Source organism: Perissodus microlepis, chromosome 7 (assembly GCF_051167445.1).
Source record: "Perissodus microlepis isolate ML-2025 ecotype Zambia chromosome 7, ASM5116744v1, whole genome shotgun sequence".
Classification (NCBI taxonomy): domain Eukaryota; kingdom Metazoa; phylum Chordata; class Actinopteri; order Cichliformes; family Cichlidae; genus Perissodus; species Perissodus microlepis.
In genome coordinates this window covers 19565072-19586716 of record NC_140467.1, presented here as the reverse complement: position 1 = coordinate 19586716, position 21645 = coordinate 19565072, and the positions used below count along the sequence as shown (strand labels likewise).

The window sequence follows — 21645 nt, the reverse complement described above, 5'->3', positions numbered from 1 at the left end:
TGATTTCTGTGACCTGACATGTCATCATTCCAGCTGGCTCAAGTGTCACCACTTTTTGAGTCAGTGCTTGGAAGACTGTGGATAATTAAGATCACAGCAGCATTTGGATCGTATGTCAGCCACAAGGCTTCTACTTCTGCCTGGGTGTTGGATCATTTAGAAATGGGACATTCAAGTCTCACCCACAGCCAATTTGTGTGGGTCTGTGTGAAAGTTGGTGTCCTCATACATGTGTTATTTATGTGCTCAAACATGCATTAAAGCAGTGGGACAAAGCCTTAAAAAAGCTAATAAGATTTGTTTCTGTGTTGGGCCTCAATCCAAATACCTAGCAAAATCTGCTCCAGGATTTATTATTCAAACGGTAATTCGCAATGTTAATGTTGCTAATCTTTACTGCACTGGCTTTGTTTTCTATTTTGAGGTCCCATTCACTCACTGTTGAAATGTTTAGTTTAACCTTTAGAAGAATGTTGACTTTGCAAACATTTGTGATTATCTGGGAAACTCAAGGCTGTGGCTTTGTTGATAAGCTGTTAGCTCAAGTGCTGACCTTGAGAATGTAAGTCTAACGAGCTATCAGCCGAGCTTGTGTTATTATAAAGCGGTGGTGCATATAAAATAGATTTCACCGACATCGATGTTTGCTTGTTGTACAGACGCACATTACTTGCATTTTTTAATTCATCCATTAGACGAGTAATATGAGACAGGTGCAGTCAGACAAAGAGTTTACTGTAGATTTTCCTATTATATTAAGTTATGACCCATATAACTTTGGCCTAAAACATAATGCTGCTCGCCCCGTGTCAAACTTTGCCCTTTCGCTAAAGTGTGTGATTCAAAAGTGTGTCTCCTCTTCACAGAGCAGCAAATGTTTGGCTTTTTAGCACATCCCAAACTGGCTTATTGGGCTAAAGCTGCTCCACCAGTGATTTAATGGTGTCAGATATTCTCCTTTTGATCTCACTAGTGAGCGTGAGATAGACTATTCCTGTCATCATCATCATCATTATTGTCTTGTTGGGTCCATAAAACCAGGGCTAGTGGTGACGTAAAGCCCCTTTTTATTATTGACGTCTTCCAGACCTTTCACTGGTTTGACTGCTTGTAAAAACTAATGCAGGGGCTCATTAATGTCTAGTTAACAGCTGATTGATGTGCGTCATGTCAAATATTACATTAGCTATTGCTTTTGGTGGTTAGTGGAAAGTGGATGGATGATAATTGAGCAGTATGGAGGCTGAAAGCTATACCCGTTTTGATTTTAAATTCACTCCTGTGTGTCAGATAGCTCTAGGCTGAAGGGTAGTGCCATTTACATTGGCAAGAAGTTTGTGAACCCTCTGGAATTACCACGTATTTCTGCAGTGATTATGGAATTATATGGACCAGCAACCATGTCTTGATACTGGTGACTGGTTGACCACGTTCATCTTTGTGTTATATACTAACTGGGCTATATTAAGTCAGAGAAATGTGCGGGATGTCACATGCACTTTTTGTTTAAAGTGTAATAATAAAGGAAATGCTGAGAAACAAACCAGGAAGCTCAATAAAGTATTCTTTAAACTTCTTTGCTGTCTGAGCTCCTTATGCCTCCCTCACTGTGAGAACTAACACAAATTGCTGCCTAAGGCTGGGACGGAAGACGGCCAAATAAAAGCTAACAATATGTAGTGGGAGATCAAAATCAGGGCGAATCTGGTTTCCAATTTCATTTAGAAGCTGAGTGCCTCCAGGCTCGGTCCCACAGTTCTGCATTTCTGGTGATTAAATCTGAGATGAATTATAGCGCTGGCTTTGGCAATCTCTCAATTCAGTTCAGGTTCTCTGTGTGACGATTAAATCCAGAAATGTAAATTTATTCTCCCTCCAGTTCTCATGATGTCGAATCATTCCTCTTCTTTGCCCACTGAGCTACAGGTTGCACTTAACTGACATTCAAGATTAGGGGTGGCAGGATGAAGGAAAGACACTCTGCCATATTCAAGTACTCTTTGATCATTGATCGAAGATCTTGATTAGGACATGTTTGTTTGTTTTTTTGGACACAGACTAATAGACTAAGGGCTTTTTTTCTTCACCTCGCTAGAGTTCCTTGAATCTCTTTGTGTCACATATTTATTGTGCCAATAAATCAAAAATGCAGTCTGGCATTTGGCTTGTTTGAATGTGATCTATAAGATAGAAGATTGCTGGTGTTACTGCAAATATATCATTTTCCTCTTTCTGTCACCTACCTATAATAGGACGGGTAATAAGGGGTAATGCAAATAACTGAAGTAAAGATGTTTTAAACGTAAACCTGACGTTCCTAACTATACAGACGTGCTCATACATCTGAGGCCACCCTGCTCATGTGTGTGCTGTACACCTGCACAGTCATCATACATCTCTGGAGCAGGTGAACAATATCCCCTGCATCACCAGTGTTTCTCAGCGCTGGCTTTTGATCTAGGACAGTGTTGGCATCAGGCTGGCCTAGTGACTGATTTAGGGGATTTGCTCTGACAGATACTTTGAGTTTTACACTGGACCAGCGTTACCGAACAGGGAAACAGAAAGCCCCCTGACAAAACCTGTCTAAGGGGAGGGGGAAAATGCTCTCTCTGTCTCCATGTCTGTAGTTTTCCTTTTTTTAAGTGTTTTTTTTTTTTTTCATGTTGAATTTTGGAGAATAGCTCCAAGTAGTGTAGATTTAAAGGAAGTGTTACATGAGCTGTATTGAACTCCATATATGGCAGGATAATCTCCTCTTCGGGCATCAATCTGCGGTGATGTATCTGCACAAGTATTTGTTTGAGTTAGGACAAAGCCTCGGTGAGGGGTTGTAGCTGCAGCGATGCCAAAACAATTCTGGCCTGCTGGAATGTGTTGAGAGCACTTTTGGCCAGCCTTTAACCTCAGTAACTCTTGTGGACTCACCTTGCATCTCAAAATAACTTGCTCCACGTCGTGCTAAGATCTCTCAGACATAACTCGAGGCTGTTGGACTCGTTTACCATAGCAGTGAACCTGAAAGTTAACTTTTCAGGGTGAACTGCAGTTGGTTTTGTTGGATATCAAAAAGGCTGTCAGTGATACAGCTTTGCCTGTAGAAAGAAACGTCTTATAAACAGTGCTTTTTGATGCAGGGTTTTGTAGAGTTTCATAGTTGCTTTAAGGTTCTTCCTATTATTTAGTCTCATAAATGACAGATGAGACGAACTGGGGCGTTGAGCATGGTTCTTTACAAATCCACACTATGTAATGGTTTCTTTTTCTAACATTGCAAATGCATTAAACCTTCTTTCAGCTTTCTAAATGCTTAACTAGGTCATCATGACTCAATTGTTCCCATTCAAATGTGAAATGTAGAAATTGTCTGTTTTTTATCTTTTGCTCTTAGAGTCAGATGGGCTGTTTCTAATCTTGTTCTAATTCACTAATGAACCCGACTGACTTGAACATTTGTCTTCAGTTGCTTCGGCTTTAGCTGATTTGGGCTTTGGGAACATTGTGTTAAGTGCTGTCTTGAACTGTAGCGGGTGACCGAAATGTATGCTGGCAGTGTCGCGTTTCTACGATCTAATCACTGTTTTATTACTGTTTTGTTCAGCATAGACCATCAAGGAGACTTAATGTCAGCGAACCCAATTTTCACATCATAAAGTGAATAGTGTAGAGTTGGCACATAAATTACTGGCAAAAATAGAGACCCATTTGGGTGTGGACGGTGTAGTAAAATTTATAGCTGGGCCGTTAATATGCCCAATATTACAGTATTGGTGAGATTTCAGTAACATGAAAACTACATTTGCTATCACATGAAATCGTAGAGTGAAGGTGGATAAACAGACACAGCCTCCTTATTAGCTGTATATGAAATATAAAGCACTTTAGTTACATCATAAAACAGAAATAAAAGAACAACATTATTTGGCATCTCACTGCTGTTTTTACATGTAGTGATCATATAGCTCGTTGGCATTGATGTTTGCACTTATAGTGGCATAAATGATTCTGTGGGCAGGAGGAAAAACAAATGAAAGACATACAGCCTTGAATTAATTATCTTTATTGTAATTCGTGAACACAAGTGGACAATTGTTAAATGTGTAAGATTACTTACTTGTCTCTCTTCTGCTGTTCTTGGAGTTTTTCACAGTGGATGGGGGCAAAAATAAGGAGATGTGATCAAGGAGCACAGTTGCATCAGTCAAAAATATCCTTCTGTTTTCTGTCATTTAATGTTGTCCATCAATCAGTATAGTCGCTCTACACAAAACATTAATTTCAAAGTGTCCTGAAGTCTGGGACGTGAACTTGTGATGCAGCACAGATATATTTAGGGGTGTGTGGGTGCGCAAGTTCAGAAGCGAGATAAAAGGAAGGCACAATTTATTATGATTGTCATAATAATGATAATGTCTGTTTAATGCATCAGTGTGGAGATGAGCTAAACATCGCCTTGACTGGCGAGCTGTTACTGCGCACTTTGTCCATCATCGATCAACGGCATCATCGTCCATCAGCACAACCCTAACATCCTGCATGTATTATACCGCAGTGCAGTAAATGTGAAATAAGCACCACAAACCACATCTAGAAGAATCATCATCATAGAGTTGAAGCAGCATTGGATTTATAGCAGGACTTTTGCAGTGGATGGTACTGTTTTTGACTCTGTAAACCTCGTAAAGTGGCGAGTGACCGCTCGCTCACAGATCCGAGAAGTAGAAATTTTCAAATTAAGGTCAAGCTCGGTAGTAAAAGTTGGCTTTGGCCCATAAATGATTCATCTTTTGTCCTTCCTTAGTCCTGTGAGTTAAATCTACATTTGGACTGAACAGAATAGCATTTCAAAAGCTGTGCACTTTACAGCGAGAAGAGCAATCGTACCTTATTCTGTCACCTGGCATTTCGTCGACGTTACACAACATTCACAAAAAAGCCTCCCAGCATTCACCACCTCCCCACTTGTAAACAAACATCTCCTGCCTGACCTTGCCTGACACAGCAAGACTCTTTCCCACAAATAATCCTGTTGGTGCTGCTCAAATTAAATTTGCAGACTCACCCCTTTTTTAAGTTGCCCAGCAGAGCGAGGGAACATCTCAAATTACATTTTTAACTCATCGAAGCCCCCCCGCTTCATTCTCTGTCACACTGGGTACACACACACAGCCTATCCACACTGTGATCTCATTAGCAATAACAGTGCATGTCATATCTCTGTAACTCCTTCCTGGTGGTGCAAGGGCTTGATGAAGATCATGGTGCGTGATATGATCTTGATCGCATGAAGATCGAATGGGAAGAAAACAAACACTCCCATTCCTTCAGACTCTGGCCCGCACCCCAGCCCATACCACAGCTATATCAGGCTAGCAGCTCATCGGGGACCCCTGGCAAAATGTCTGCAGGGGATGAGACGAGTGTGACGTGTCTGTCTGAGAATGTTGGGAAAGAATAAGTGGTGGATGAGAGAAACAAGTTTGCAGATTTTGTGTTTGAACTGACTCGTTGCTTGTGAAATTTCATGGTGATCATGATAGCAGGTAGGTGTCCAGCCCAGGTTTTGGCATTCAGCCACTAGATTTGGGCCAGGAACAGAAGAAGAAGAAGGAGGAGGAGGAGGAGGAGGAGGAGCTGGGAGTGCTATGATCCAGAGGACTGTTGACTGACAGGAACAGAGGTTGTGCACAAACTGGCCAATAAGCACGTGGCTGGCAAACAGGATACAGCAGCACAAGCTCCATTATGCAGCTATTTTTTTATGTCTGGATTCAGTCCTGGGATGGCATATTGTGAGATCAAAGTAAAAATATGATGCTCAGACATAAGGGTTCGTTCCTCCCTCGGGTTTTCTTTGGCATATTAAGGAGGAGTTTCATTAGAAATGTTGAGTGTTTGTTTTCTTCGCTTCGCTGAAGAGGAAATAAGATGTAAAGATGTAAAAATAGAGCATACACGCGTATCTGGCTTGCAAATTTCTCTTTTTTTGCCAGCGCATCTTTTTCTCTCCAAATACAAGAGTAGAGCACCTGCACCAACATGTGACAGAGTCTCTGCTAATGGTAGCATAGGAGATCAGAGATAAAAGGAAAGTTTCATTTGCGATGAGTAATGATGTGGGACACAAGTTGTTATTAGGCAATAATGTTATTAATAGTAGATATAAATCAAAATCTTTATTTAAATCTCATTTAAAATAAACATGACTTCAATACATTTAGAAATCAAGAATTATTTTACTGACACAGTCATACCAACGTATTCATATTTATTCATACTACTTTATTCAAAAAGTGCTAAAGTTAGTCACCAAATGTACTTTGACAATAGATATTTCCAGCCAGCTCACTCAAGTTAAGTCTGTGCATGAAAAAATATGCTCCATCTTCCATATAGTATCCAGCTTAGTTAGAAATCAGACTAATTTTCTTGATTAAGAGCTCAACAAACAAATTTCCAGAATCCAAATGAATGGATGAAAACACTTAAAAGCAAATGTTTCACCTTCCAGGGCTCATCATAGATGTGATCAAAGATTTGGATAGAACAAAGAAGACTTTCAGATTTTTTAAGATTATTTTATGTTTACAATTTCTTTTTTCTTTTTTTATTTAAAAGCTGTTAGTTAGTTTCATTTGAAACAAGGGAAACTAACTAGCACTAAGCTTAGGGTAGTGTAACATACTTGAGTGTTTAATTGCACAGCAGTGAGCTACTCTGTTTGGATAAAGCATTCCTCTGCAGTGTACATTTCAAAGGGACTGTCGGCTGGATTTTACTCAGCGCTCCGTTTGATTTGCTAATTTCTTTCTCTGACTCCCGATACCTTTCTTGTCAGCTCAAACAAACAGCTATGTTCAACAATTGTATTTCTTTCTTTGAAGTTTTTATTCTGACTTAATATAAGCTGTACCTTTAAATTATTATGTCTGAACTTTATTCTATTTTTAAACTTGCTCACCTTTTGGGGCCTAATGGGCTATTAGCTTGTAAGTCAAGTCTTTGAAAGGAAAAGAAAATATGTTCGCACAGTTAACAAGATGCTGTATGCTGTTAAAGTGTTGGTGCAGGAGACAAATTGTCGCTGGTGAATTTTGGGCAGAAAACCATATTTAGTGAGAAAGATGAAGACATCTTTGGAGAGCTCTTTAAAGACAGGTGTCTTTGAAAAAAGGAGGAATTCATCTCCTATTGGATGAGATACTTAGTCTCATATACGTATCAGCGTGGCTGATATATCAACCACAGTTGGCTATTTGGTATCTGCATCCATAAATGAGAATCTAAAAAGCAGATATGGGAGAAAGTTGACAACAAAACAAGATTATTTTTAAACTGCGTTGTCATATTATTTTTTTATTGAGTCATAACTACACATAACAAAAGTCGTCTGAAACAGAGTATCAGTCAGGCTCTGATTAGCAACACCTTATAGTCTAAATTCAACTTCACACGTGCATGCTCTTTACATAACGGTAGCAATAATGTAAAAACATTGTGCTCATGCAGAAGGGAACGTTTGCCTTGGAGTTTCAATTCGATCCTGGGTGATGCCTTTCAGCCATCCTAATGAGTTTACATCACTCCATGTTTTATCTGGCTTGCTGCAAGGGGAGACAGTCTTAATGGTTACCCTGTGTTTTTTCTTGTCAAAGCGCGTTTTCTTCTTTCTTTGTGCCAACTGAAGTTTCTAGAGCTTGGTGAGTCTCCCAATCTGTAATTAGCGCCAACCATAAACAACTGGAATCCTGCTGAGCACTGCCACGGGTGGCTGCCCTCACCACGGCAATCTGGAGTTTCCCTTTTGTCCTTGGATGTGTCAGATGTAGAGCCAGCTTCCCACCCTGGGAGTTGAACAGTGGGCCCACTGTATTTAGAGAAAGGGAAAAGAAAGCCGGGGAGTTTAGAAGGAACATAGATCGAGAAAAATGTATAAATACTACGAAAGCAAGACAATTGAAACATCTCACATTAGGCCTGTGATAACAGGATTTTATTAAGCAGCATGGAAGACGTCAGGCTCCCTTTCTGTCCTCCTGCAGAATCGCATTTAAATATAGTGACCGATGCCATCTAAATGCAATGCAAGGCCCTGACTCTTGGATCGGATCTGGTGCTTTTTCTGCCCTGGCTCTAATATGCCCATTAATGACATCATGGTTAATGTACTACTTGGTAGCACTCCATTCCAGCTCATTGTTTTGCATTGCATGGTTATTCTTTCACACGTATTACATCTACTCAGTCACTTGTCACAGTCTGCTTAGGTTACAAGATGCTTGAGTCATGACATAATCCATTTACCAGAGAGACGGAGTGGCTGGCTGATGCTGAATGAGGTTGGAGTGGAGGTTTTTTTTGTTTTGTTTTTGTTTTTTATTCCTGGTGAATGCATTTAGCACTATCCACTGACTGGATTTGAGCCTCTTTTTGCTTAAATATTTCCTCTGAGGGTCATGGTAAAGTTGTTATCTTATGAACAGGGTCTTGGCCTGAAGACATGCTCTGTGGACCATAGCAGTCAGCTGCCCGTCCTGTGACTTCCTCGCCTATTTACCCTGGACATACAGCTAATGGAAACACATGCAAGAAAGGGACAAACATCTGCACATCCCATGAAGACAACAGAACCTTATTTTGAATGTTAAACTCCTTAAAACTGAAATCAAGGCTTTAACATGTCCTTTGGTGTTTTATTTGTATGATATTTGAGTCCACCCTGTTCCCCGGGATAGGTGTTTTGTGAGGAGTGACAATGCACACAGGGTTCTTTGTTCAGCATAAAGTGAAGGGTAATTAATACCTGTTAAACACAGATAAAGAAGGTAGGGTTTTTATGTATAACAAACCTTGGGATGCATGAGTTTCTCACAGAAACAGCAAGCTGAGCAGAGCAGAGGAGCCTCATGATGATAAAATCCTTTTGAAGTTTCTCAAGTTTCCCACCACAATTTACACAATGAAAGTTGTCTTTTTTCTAACTGTGAGTACATTCTGTGAATTCTGTCACCTTGCAGTTTAGGAATAAGCACTGGGGTTTCCTCTTATACTACAAAAAATCAAACCCAACTCCCTTCAGCCTTGTTTATTCTTCTAGCAGTAAACCTAAGAGTGGGGACGAGCTAAACTTGGGAAAAATAGGCAAATTCATTGAAAATTAACAAGTCGACTTTTTCGAGATGTGACTTCATCATTACTTCTGTTGTTGCAGGGTGGGATCAGAATCTTCCCCGTGGTACTGAAAATGGTTTTTAGTATTTTCCTGCGTATCGGTATTTTAGCATCATGGCAACCCTCATAGCTTTACACTCCGTGTCTCTGTAAATCAAATACTTTTGCAGTGATCCTGTTCACAGGATTGTTGTAAGCTATCATGCATGTGTCTTTAAAACTTTGCATTTCTGTTCAGAGACCATAATGTCATGTGTGATATGGGGGGTAGTAACACGCTAAGCCCTTGATTCGGGTTCTGTTGAGTTTGGCATGTTTCGTTCCCATAGAGATTTCTTTTGATCAAACGGGCTGCTGAACATGCGAGTTGTCATGTCAGAACCTGTTACAAATCCTACTCTCGACACAGCAGGTCGATTCAGCCTTTCGGTTTTGATCTTAGAGTAACGATTTCCCAAACGTTATACATGAAAGATGTCCATAGCGCAATCAGCCGCTAGTAATTCATCAAAGTTTGCGGAGCCATTACAATATAGGCACAGAACAAGCAGTGGGTGCAGTAGTGCTGTTGGGATGCAATAAAACACTTTGCAGTAGCAGTAGCCTAGTGTGCTCAGCTCTGTATCTTGCCTCATTACCATTGCTTAACTGCCATAAAGAGTTGTGCAGCTCCTTGTGTCTGTCTGCCTTGTAGAAACACTGTAGTGCCCTGCCGATTAGAGCCAGAGGAAAGAAGTGTTCGAGCATAAACCCGGGGAGAACTGACCTTTTTAAATTCATATGTGGAGCACTTCACCCTGACTTCTTATGCAACTTGACATGCTTATTGAGACTTGTGGCATCTCAGACTCAGTTTCTCCTTCATTGTCCCTCTCATACCTTACAGTTTAAAAATACTGCAAAGAGTAATGACTATTAAAAAAAAGTGGCTTAATTCCTAGTATAAATGTTCACCAAATACTTGTGGGTACTCCCCAATATTGACACATTCCCGGTACTCACACCTGCATGTGCTCTCACAGGCCGACCTCCCCCACCCTCTGCCAATATTAGTGTTGGATTATACATTAAGAGCCTAGTCATGTTTAGCAAGTTGGCCCTCTTAAAACAAAACAAAACAAACAAAAAAAAGCTTTCAGTGTAGACTCCCCAGCCCCCGACTCTAACAGTTTAGAGCCACTAGCAGAGGTCTGCCCTAACAATTCCTTATATAGCTTGGTTTCTTGCCTGAGCAGACTACATTATAAGTGGGCAAATCCAGAATGCCATGCCTACAGGGATGAATTTAGGGCAGGGGAGTGGTTCATGTCTAATTTCTGTTGAGTCATGGCTTTTAAAGAGAAATCAGGACGTGATGTGTTGTGGAGAATGGGTTTGGATTGGCTTAGTCTGTTGGCATAATTAATGCGAGCTGAGGTTTGTGACTGGTTGATATGAATGCATATGGAGATTATGACACACCAAGAGGGAGCGGTGTTTTGCCAGCCTCATTCCAAGCTTGGTGCTTTGTGGACAGGCACTGACCACAAAGCACAAAGAAGATATTTTATTACTATGTCTGATTGCTCCTACTATTGCTGTTATTAATTATATTTTCCCTTGTTGAGTAGAGCACTTCTTTATTTCTTGCCTTAGATTGTGTGTTGGTGCTTTTAGTGAAAAAGCAGGATAGCGGCGAGAGTCCTGCCTCCTCTTAAGAGATTTTTTTAGGTTAGTTTTATCTGTAGTTAAGATGATGGAGCAGCTCGCGCTCCGCGTTCCCTCCCCCAGCATTATTAACCGTGCCGTCGCTCAGCGCCGTACCGTTCTCTTGAAGAGAAAAAATTGTCTGTGAACTCTTGATTTCCAAACTTTTCAAACTGCACAATTGTCGTTTCTTTCTAGTGGAACTCAGACTTTATCAAAATAAAGTTTTTGTTGTCAACTTGTGGTTTTTTTCCCCTTAGTTTTTTGTCATTTTGAAACAGAAATCAATTTCACGAGCCTATATACAGGATCTGACTTGTCAAAGGAGCTTACTGGGCTGCGTGATGATGACATTAAGCTGACACCTGTCTTCTTTTCTCTTGCTTTTCCTTTGTGCAGGAAAATTGCTTCCAGACGACCTTTGCCTTTTTCTGAAACACCACTGCTTTTGTCAGCCTCAGAACATTCAGCCCACGCGGAGCCACATAGCGCGGCAGGTAAGCTAAGTCTTAAGTTGTTGTTTTTTTTACTTACTGTCATCTGCTGGACTCCATTATTGATTATATTGGAACTGTAAATACCATTTATACATGCATTATGTTGGGCTGTACAAATAAATTGTAGCAGATCAATGTAGCAAGAGTAGAGCTTAAATATCACCAAGTCTGGTAAGAATTCCTTATTGACTTAGAATTATCATCTCCAGCCCACCTGGAGAGAGTTGTATTGATGTAATAATCTTTCTGATAGCTCTGACTCAACACTGTATCTAGAGCAGGGGGGTCAAACATAAGGCCTCAGGGCCAGAATCGGCCTGAAACAGACACCAATCCAGCCCACTGGGTGGCTTTGGGAAAATAAAAACAAAACTTCCTGTTTTACAATTGAAGGACAGTCTGGGCAAAAGCATGCCAGGACTTTTCTCTGTAGTCGTGCTAACAGATTTCTTTCATTTACTACAACAGCATTTCTTTATCATGTTCAAAAACTGAGACATAATGTTGATACTGTAACTCTTTTGCTTATATTAGGATATCTCACGGATTAAATGTGTAGTTAAACTTCCTTACCCTGACAGAAAGGGGAGTTTCACTGGTCCGACCCACTTAAGATCAAAGTAGACTGTGTGTAGCCCACAATATCAAATGGGTTTGACATCCCTGATCTCGAGCAAACGTGGATCATTATAAGTGGGGTTAGACGTGCTCAAACAGGTACGCCATATTGTGTGCTTCAGTTTTTGCACTCAGTGCCTGGGCTGATGTTTAATAGTGTCTTTGTGTGTGGCCCCACCATAAAACGTCTCTTCTGTGGCCAGTATTCTCATGCTGACACAGAAGTGCCACATAAAACACAAATTTTTCAAACTGTGTAACATTCTGACCCTGGTAACTCGGCTCCTATGAGTATGGGTGTGCTTATGTGTAGCTTGGTGTAAGTCTATCCACAACACAGCTGTATTTGAGTGAAACACGCCCATCCCAAGTCTTACTGAGAGGCCCGGCATGCATCACACTGTGATTGTACACATGACCAAGGGAAAAGGTCAAGAACATGTCCGGGCATATTTCTTTTTTTTTCCCACCGATTCCCAGGGCTACACTGAAAATCGGTGTTATTTTGAGTGTGACGGTGACGAAGTTTTCAAGTTCAAGAAGTTTTGGAAAATTTTTATTAGTAGTTGACCTATGTGTTAAAGATTGTCTCCCTTGGAGTTTAATTCGAGCTGTGTCCAAGTTATTCAATTGATATACAGCCATTCCTTTCAGCATTGGCTCATTTTCCTTTTTTTGGGAAGTGATTTCATCCTTCCTGACTTCATGACTTCATGAGTGTTGGTATTTCAAAATTGTAGCTTCACATCATCAACAAAGCTCTGGCAGCTATTTTTGGACATTGTGTTTTTGTTCTTTGGTACCTATTGCCATCTCTACTTTGACAACTTGGACTATTGTTGTGTTGTCATAATAAGGCTCTTACTTGTTCTTTCTGTTTTGGATTTCCACATTAGCCATATATATTTTTCCATGTCCTTTTTTTCTGAGCTTTGTGATTTGATACAAATTGTCTGGTGTGTCTTACAAACATAAATTCTTCCGTTAACTGCAACAGCAGTTCAGTTTTCTCTTTGCACCATTATTTTTGAAACTGAGTGTTTCATTGTTTAATGGTGGCAGATTTTAGAAAATCAGGGTACTTTTTGTTCACCTGTTATAGTAAATGAATCTAAAATGTCCTGCCATAGTGCCAGGTCTTAATGGATGCCTTAGCAAAATTCTACATTTGTTTTGAATTTAGATTTATTTATTTTTTTGCAGAAGATTAGTGTCCATTTTGAAATGTCTTGACAGTCCTTTGTCTCTGTCTAGGCTAGTCACGACTCAGGATCTCATCAGTAGATCCCAAATCATCTAGTCTAACAGAGGATCAGAGAATCTTTAGGGAGGGGAAAGTTGAGAGGCTTGGATTTTACATAATTGTCTTCTAAACGCTGATTCGCTGATAATGTGGCCATTAATCTGAATGAAGTATCTAAATGAGGGACACACACTGGACTTCCTGTGGGGAACTTCATTAGTAGTTTTTGAGGAAAATGGGGGGTTGTGTACGATAATGATTATCCATGAATATGTAGCAACAGATAAGTCTGCTGGATATTACAACTTATGCATTTATGCATGTCTGAATCGCCACTTGGTCATTTTGCTGGGAAAAATAGAAGCAGTGATTTATTGAAAGATGTGCAAACATGCATGGAAATACAGTATATAATGAGATGTATCTCTCAGGTCTGTGTTAGGTCTGCATCTGCTGTAAATGGCTTTTTAGGCCTCTCACTTCTTTTTGTCCATATTTTTAAGGACACACTCCACACAATTCAACATTTTTGGCTAACAGCTCAACAAGGATCACCTTGTCAGTGCTATTTCTGTCAAACAAATTTATTTTATATTTTTAATGCATTCAACTAAAGATGGGGGGTAAATGTGTTTTTTGCAACAGGCTGCTAGTAATAAGGTGCCTAAGGAGACAACTGGTTCTTTACTCAGTTGTCTCTTATGTGTAGACACAACACTGGTTCATCTATTGAGATAAATGCCTTTTTTATGCTTGAACAATTCATAGGACAGTGTTAAGTAATACAACAAATTAAAAAAAACATTCCTTTGAAAATAGCCAGGTACAAGGTATACTCTTGTAGATTCAGAACTTCAACATTTAGTGAAAAATCAACTGCAACACCCTCAATCTGACTTTGACTCCATCCTGCTGGCTTACTTGCCTCAATTTCTCATCTCCAAGAGGTTTGTGTGTGCCACAAGTACAATTAAAAAAAAGCTATAGCTATAATATTCCTTGTGAAGTTTTGTTAGTTCCCCAAAGAGTGAAAGCTTTTCCTAGTCTAGCTATAGCAGAGGAGTTAACTGGGAATTGCACGCTAACGTGATTTTTCTGGGGTTCTACAGATTTGTTATTCTCTGAGCGTTGGCAGAGCTGCTGGAGATAATGTTTATTTCCAATTAATAAAGCGTGCTCAGTAGTAGGAACTGGGCATGAAAAATATAAAAATGTTCAACTTTTTAAAGTTTAAAAGTTTAAAGAAATGAAAACAAGTATACACAAGTATAAAGTATGGTCTCAGAAGCTGTGAACACAGGTGAATTATAATACAGATTTTGTAATGGCATCTTGATACAAACTCTCCATAGATGTAATCTTTGAAATTCTTTAGTTTTCCCCCAACAAGACCTGCTATCCAGAGGATAGGTATTTTGTTTTTATGCCTATCCTGGCAGCAGTTAAAATTAGTTAATTAAAAAGACATTAAAGCTTTAAGAAACAAATTGTAAACCCAAATCAAGCAAATATATAAATAAGACAGCTACAAATTAAAAGAAGTTAGATCCCGTTTTTAGTTGGTAAGTCAATTAACTATGTGAGATTAATTTTAGCTCTATCTGTTGCATAACGCTTATGAAATTGCATACAGTATCTCCATCTGAAGACATGACTGGTATCAGTGCTGACCTGAAAAAAAAAAAGATTTGGGTTCATGCTAACACTTTTGAATGTTCGATTATCCTGTAGTGAACAGAGGCCAAGTGTCGTTTTGAGTCCCTGAGGAGTTTCTGAGCTCTCTGAAAGTAAATCTACATTGGCTTGGAGTACACATGTATAGATCCAGTGGCTGAGTCGTGGATGCTCTCAAGTTGCTCGCCTTATTGATTGTTGCATTTCCGCACTGAGGTTTCTTGATAAATGGATTAGAATGTATTCTGCACTTTTTTTACTCTGGACTTACCACTCAACAATATTCACTAAAGTGCCCTTCCACCATCTTTCAAAGTAAACAATGTCAAGTTTTCCCATTAGGTCTTCCTTGATAAGGTTTAAATCCATTAAGCCACCAAAATGATCTAACTTCCAGGAAATGTATTGAGGAAGCAGAGGCGAAGAAGCTAAAGCTATTCTGTCCTTTAAGTCCACCATGTCACTGGAGTCGAGGTCAACAGAGATCAATAAATTAATAGGCCTCTAGAACATTTATTCCCATCACACTCCTCCCTGCCTCTCTTTCAGTCCCTCACTCTACCTCACTAAGTAGACCTTGGAAGCAGGCAGCTGTTGGAGTTCCCATCAGTGCACAAAAGGGAGCACGAATGAATTTCACAAAGGGATTCACAGATGTCTGAAACATTAATATTAAATGATCTGTGGGTCAGCTCTCTACTCCATTTCTTTATCTATTATTAAGTGAGTATGAAAGTCTTTTGAGGGTCAATATTAAGAATGTAAAGTAAACTTGAAAATGCAGATATAATTCTACCACACAGTGTTTTAACTCCATTTGTTTGCACATTTGAGTAAGAAATAAATCACATACTCAAAGTTAAAAGCTGTTTCACATTTATATTAAAACAGTATAACAGTATTGTCCATTGTACAGTGGGATCGAATTTTTTGTCAAACAATTTCATTGTCGAGTTTATGTCATCATTATCAATAATCTGTAAAAACTGATAACAAAGGGATAACCAAATCCTAAACCATTTTTTTTGCCTTTTTCTCTTAAGTCGCTCATTATTGTCTTTTTTTGCTTGTTTTGGGGGGTTTTTTTTAGTAGTTTTTGGGATCTTGAAATTGTCAACCGGAGTTAAATTCCTACAGTAATAAAGCACAAAACATAGTGATCTCTCAGCTAATAAATCAGTCCATTAATTGGCATTCCAAGTAAACTTGCCACGTGTTGTGAAATCTTTCTTCCTCACCTTGAAATGACGTCAGATTGGCTTTTGAACCTTTAAGTCCCAGTGACACTTTGATTCATTTAGATGGACTGGGCTGGTCAAAGAGGAGTGGGTGGTAGGTTCCCATAAATTCCACTAAGCTGTTACTCCAAGCTGCCTGCTATAGTTATCCCAGGCCTGTTCCAGCTTAGTTATGGCAGGAATGTGCCATTGCATGAGAACAGGTCATCATTCCTCACGGCCTGCCACGGCTCTCCGCAGTTCTTAGTCAAGGTTGCCAAGATCTTAAACAGGTTTTCCCACACACTGAATCACATTCCCTTTCATCAATGAAAAACTTAAATAATTCTTATCTAGTGATCTTAACTTTGCTCTGTCCAGATACTGGTGCTCATTAATATCCTCAAAGTTCTACTTGCAAATTCAGTCCAATTTCTGAATCAATCTCTACATCAGTTTAGAAGTGGCCAGTTTGGCCAGAAGTGAAGACTTGTATCTCATTGCTTCAATGCTTGTTTTGGGTTCTTAGTCTGCTCCCCACTTTTCTTTGTCTGCAGAAAGTGTTACTTGATCTCCTAACCATTTCACAATCAAACATGTCTTTTCTTAGATATTCTGTAGTAGAATAGTTTAGTACACACAAGTAAAAAATGAACAAATTGGGTGCTAAACCTTGACGAATATGAAACCAACTGAATAGCATGATTCACTCAGGATTTCAAACCTGGATCATGTGCAGACACAATGAAACTACTAATCACGTTTTGGTTTTTTTTAGATATCATAAATAAACTTGTTTCATTTCTATGAGCCACACTGTTATTAGTTTACCCTTAACAAGTCACATTTTTTCCCAGATACATTGATTTGTCCACATCTTAACCAGTAAATAGGTTGCTGTCAAATGTTTGGCTGCCACGATGTAAAATCAAAGAGTAGGTGGAATCAAAGCAGTTTAAAGACTGACGCCTGACCTTTTATGCGTCTTTTTAATGGAAAGAGTAAGTTATGCTAATGCATAAAGAGGCAGTAGGGTATACCCACAAAGATAATGTTATTTTGGCTACTCTGCGTTTCTGTTTGTATTACATGCTAATTTTTGCACCTGAAAGTAAACCAAAGAAAGTGATTAATAAATCCATCAGTAAGCAAGCTGATCCACCTAAGTGCTGGCAACATGAGTTTTTTGGTAATATCAAGAAATGTGTCATTAGCTTACTGTCCCTGTGAACCATTTTGCAGACATAAAAACAGCTCGGAAATGTAGAATAAAAATGTAAGAAAAAAATAATCTGGCATATAATTAATGCTATTTAAATATAGTGAATCTTATTTTTGGTCTGCCAATATTCACCAATTACCCCAAGCTAAAATTTTTATTGCTAATCAACATTCATATTCATTAACAGTCATGTTTTCATTTTATGTTGGCATTGGAAAGTAAACTCATCTTATAAACTGTCGCCTTGCTGCACTATCACCATCAGCTGAAGTAGCAGGAACTGGACAGTGTTCATTCTGTTATTCCATCTGTGCCACACAGTATGACCACCTCATTGCATGGCTCCAACATTTCTGCTGGAAACTCTGAAAAGCCAAAGTACAGGGTCAGCTAGAAAACCTCAGCTCTATACGTGACTTGTTTTTAATACTCACAGTTAAGGGACTTCAAATGCCAACTCTCCAGTTGACAGCTTATTTCTCTAATTATTACAACAAGCTGTGTGGTTAGATTTATTGATCATGTTTACAGGGTCGGATAAAATATACTCACAAAGTAACATTCAAATTATTAGAATTAACATTGAAAACTCATCTGCCATGAAAATTGCTTTATAAACTAAGGAAGCCCCTGACTATTGCATACATATCTAGTTACTGCACGTGTTGTTATGGCATCTATATTTCAGATTTATTATCCTCTAATCTACCCAAAGACTTTTAACTTGATCTGTTTGAAGGCTTTAGTCTGGCCACCTATTGTTTCACTGTTTAGTCAAGCTTGTCTCGCATGGCTTTTTACGTAGGCTGAGGTTTCAGCTGTTTGTCCTCTTTTTCTGGTTTGTGTTTTAAAGATGGGGAAACTGTACTCTGGACTGACAAGTTCATACCAAACGTAAAGTAGAAAAAGATAAAATAATCACTGTTCTCAAAATCCCTTCCTATCAAATACCAGCATTGAATTTCTCTTGGAGTCTTACTGCTTATAAACTAAAACATACCTTTGAGTGTACCTGAGCAGCATTTCATTGTATGACTATATAAGGTGGTATTAATCAAAAAACACTGCACTACACTACTTGAAATTTGTAGAGATTTTAACACATTCAGACTTTCAACATGAGGGCATTTTGACATTTTGTAAAGGCCTGCTTAACCTTGTTTTCAACACTTTAGATGTGTTCTTGCTGTGCAACCTGCCCAAGTGTTAAATCTGTTGGATTCAAGCTAACATCTCTTTCTTACTCCTGGGCCTTTGAGACTCACACATTTTATTTGCCTTTGGCAAAGTTTAGAAAGACTGCCAATAAAAGCAAACTTTGAAGCATGCAGTGCAGAACAACTTTAAAAGTTTGCCTTTTGAATTTTTCAGCATGCACTTTTCAAATTATTTCCCCCAGCTATTATTGAAAGACATGTTAACAGAATCGTAATTTTACCATAGGACTGGTGTGCACACGTAAACTTATACATGATTGATATTTACTCTGTACTGGGATTGATGTGCAAGGTTATGGCTACAGCACTGCCTTCAAGGGTGTTCTATCATCCTGTCAGGTCTGAAGGGATTTAGCAGCTATTAGTAACACAGTATTTCTCTAAGTGGGACCTAAACGCATGTTATGGCACACAAAGTTTGACAACCAAGAGTTATGCAATCAAGTTAAATTGCTAAAAGCATATAATCTTGTTTTCCGGGAACATTGTTCTGAGATGCTAGCGGCTTTGCTAAATTGGTCTATAAGACGTAAACCTGGCAAACGAGAGCTTGCATGGATTTTCAGAAAAAGGAAGAGGCAAGCTCTCTCACACTTTATAGGCATTTCTTTTCAGACTACAAAGACTAAAATACTGGTTCATATCAGCGGCTGTAACTTCTGACTGTTATTGTCATGGGCAGTGCTGAGAGTGAAGAAACAGGACTTTCTCTATATTTGCTTGTGTTGCTGTAGTTGCCCTACAGGCAGCCAGATCCTAGTGATCCCATCCTCTGTCGCATGTTTTTTCAGCTGTGATTGCATGACAGCTCTGTGAAAATTGAAAGTGAGGGGTGAATGCCTTTCTCTGTACATGACTTTTTGCATATGTCCTGACTTCAGAATCAACCTCACATAGCTTCTACATAGTCTACAAAAGCTGGTCTTAAGCTGATTTAAACATTAGAGACACATTTATGTTAAAGTGCAGCTTTTCTCTGTAAATGTGTTTCATGGGTAATTCCACATACAAAAAATTGGGATTTGGCGGCAATGTCCATCTAAGCCGATGTATTCAAGATGGCTAGGCAACATGGCAGCTTCCACAGACCAGCACCAGCTCCCAAGTACTTTTAATCATTTAAATCTTTTGTTTATGAGAATGCTTCAGTTTATTGGGAGACAATTTTTCTCTCTTCATACTCAAAAAACAAAACAAAAAAAAAACTGACAGTACCTTTATGTGTGTATGGGTTGAAATGTAAATTTTGCCTCAGTATAATTTTTTTTCTGTCACACTGTTCACTGTATAATTTAATTACTACTTATATTGTTTGTCAATAAAAGTAGCAGACTGTTGCAGAGATTCATTAGGCATTTAGTCACTGTAGTTTCATTTAGATTGAAATTTCAGCTCTGCGTGGAGTAATGCAGTCATTGAGGAGCTGTTCTGAATATTAATTGGATGTACTGCAATGCATTAGCAATTCAATAAGCTAGAGGCAGTGTTTAAAGCAAGCTAATGGAATACGTAGAGTGATTAGCTTGGGTGGAAGAACTGATAAAAGAATATCACATCAGGTAAATTCTGTTCATCAATCATAGTTTAGTACAGCCATTTCGATTAAGCAATTATGACATGGCCAGTTATTTGTATAATAAAGAGGGACAGCTGTGAAAAATGAGTGTCGCTGATGTCGCTGACAAAGACGGGGACCAGATGGGTAATGTAGTCATCAAGATGTTAGCAGTCAAGCTGTGTCACTGGGAAACAATGAAAGATGATTGAGACAGGAGGATTAGCCAAATAGATTTTTTTTTTTGTTACAAGTCTACATATTTTGCTTCTGTAACGCTTTTTTTGTTTTGATTTTTTTGTTTTAAGACACCCGTTTTACCCAGATAACATAATCATCCCTCAATAATGTGGTTCAATAGTGTGTTGGTCCACCTTTTTGCGGCCAAAACAGCCATAACACGTTGCAGCATGCTAGGCACTAGATGGTATCTGGCACCAAGAGTTTAGCAATAGGTCCTTTAAGTTGTGAGGTGGGGCCTCCATGAATGAGACTTGTTTGTCCAGCACATCCCACAGATGCTCGACTGGATTGAGATCTGGGGAATTTGGGGGCCAAGTCAACACCTCAAAGTTCTTGTTGTGGTTCTCAAACCACTAATGCTGTGTGGCAGGGTCCATTGTCCTCAGCCATCAGGGAATACTTATTCCCATGCTCTGCAAGATTCTTTGGCAGGTGGTATGTGTAACATCCACATGGATGGCAGAATCCAAGGTTTCCCAGCAGAACATTCCCCAAAGCATCTAACTACCTGGTGCCATCCATGTGATGTAAAAGAAAATGAGATTCATCAGACCAAGCCATCTTCTTCTGTTGTTCCATGGTTTAGCACTAATACTCACCTGCCATTGTTGGTGGTTTCAGCGGTACACAGGGCCCAACATGGGAACCCCGACTGGTCTGCGGCCCCACACACAACAAAATGTGATGCTCTGTGAATTCTGACACCTTTCTGTCAGAACCAGCATGAACTTTTTTTTATCAATTTGAGGTACAGTAGCTCGTTTTTTTGGATCGGACCACATGGGCCAGCCTTTACTCCCAAAATGCGTCTGTTTTTCTTGCCTGCCCATGACCCTGTCCCTGGTTCAACACTATTCCTTCCTTAGAGCACTTTTGATAGATACTAACCACTACAGACTAGGAACACCTCACAAGAGCTGCAGCTTTGAAGATGTTCTGACCCAGTCAACTAGCCATCACAGTTTGACTCTTTTTAAACTTGAACAAATCCTTCATATGTCCATTTTTCCTCCTTCTAACACATCAACTGTGAGAACAAAATGTTTATTTGCTCCCTGATGTATCAGTGTTATTCACTTCACCTGTCAATGATCATGATGTTATCCCTGATCTGTGAGAAAAAATATAAACGTCTTGATGTCAAATACATACAGTGTGTTTTATATTTTGGTTGAGATGCAGCTTAGGCATGAAGTCAGTTTAAAGTGATGTAAAATATAGGCCTGTCTCTTTAAGATCAATAACTGCAAACTTCTTTGATCTCCAACTGACGAGGGAAAGCAACATTGTTGTCATAATAAT

At 39.3% G+C, this 21645-nt stretch overlaps 1 protein-coding gene across 3 annotated transcripts in view; it reads left to right on the top strand.

Annotated features, from left to right (window-relative positions):
• Positions 1–21645, top strand: part of peak1 (pseudopodium-enriched atypical kinase 1) — a 104537-nt gene that overhangs the window by 6204 nt on the left and 76688 nt on the right. For all 3 annotated transcript variants that reach the window (XM_084934023.1, XM_084934021.1, XM_084934022.1), the window contains exon 2: positions 11257–11354. The gene's annotated coding sequence lies outside the window, so the exon portion shown is untranslated. The remainder of the gene's footprint in view (positions 1–11256; positions 11355–21645) is intronic.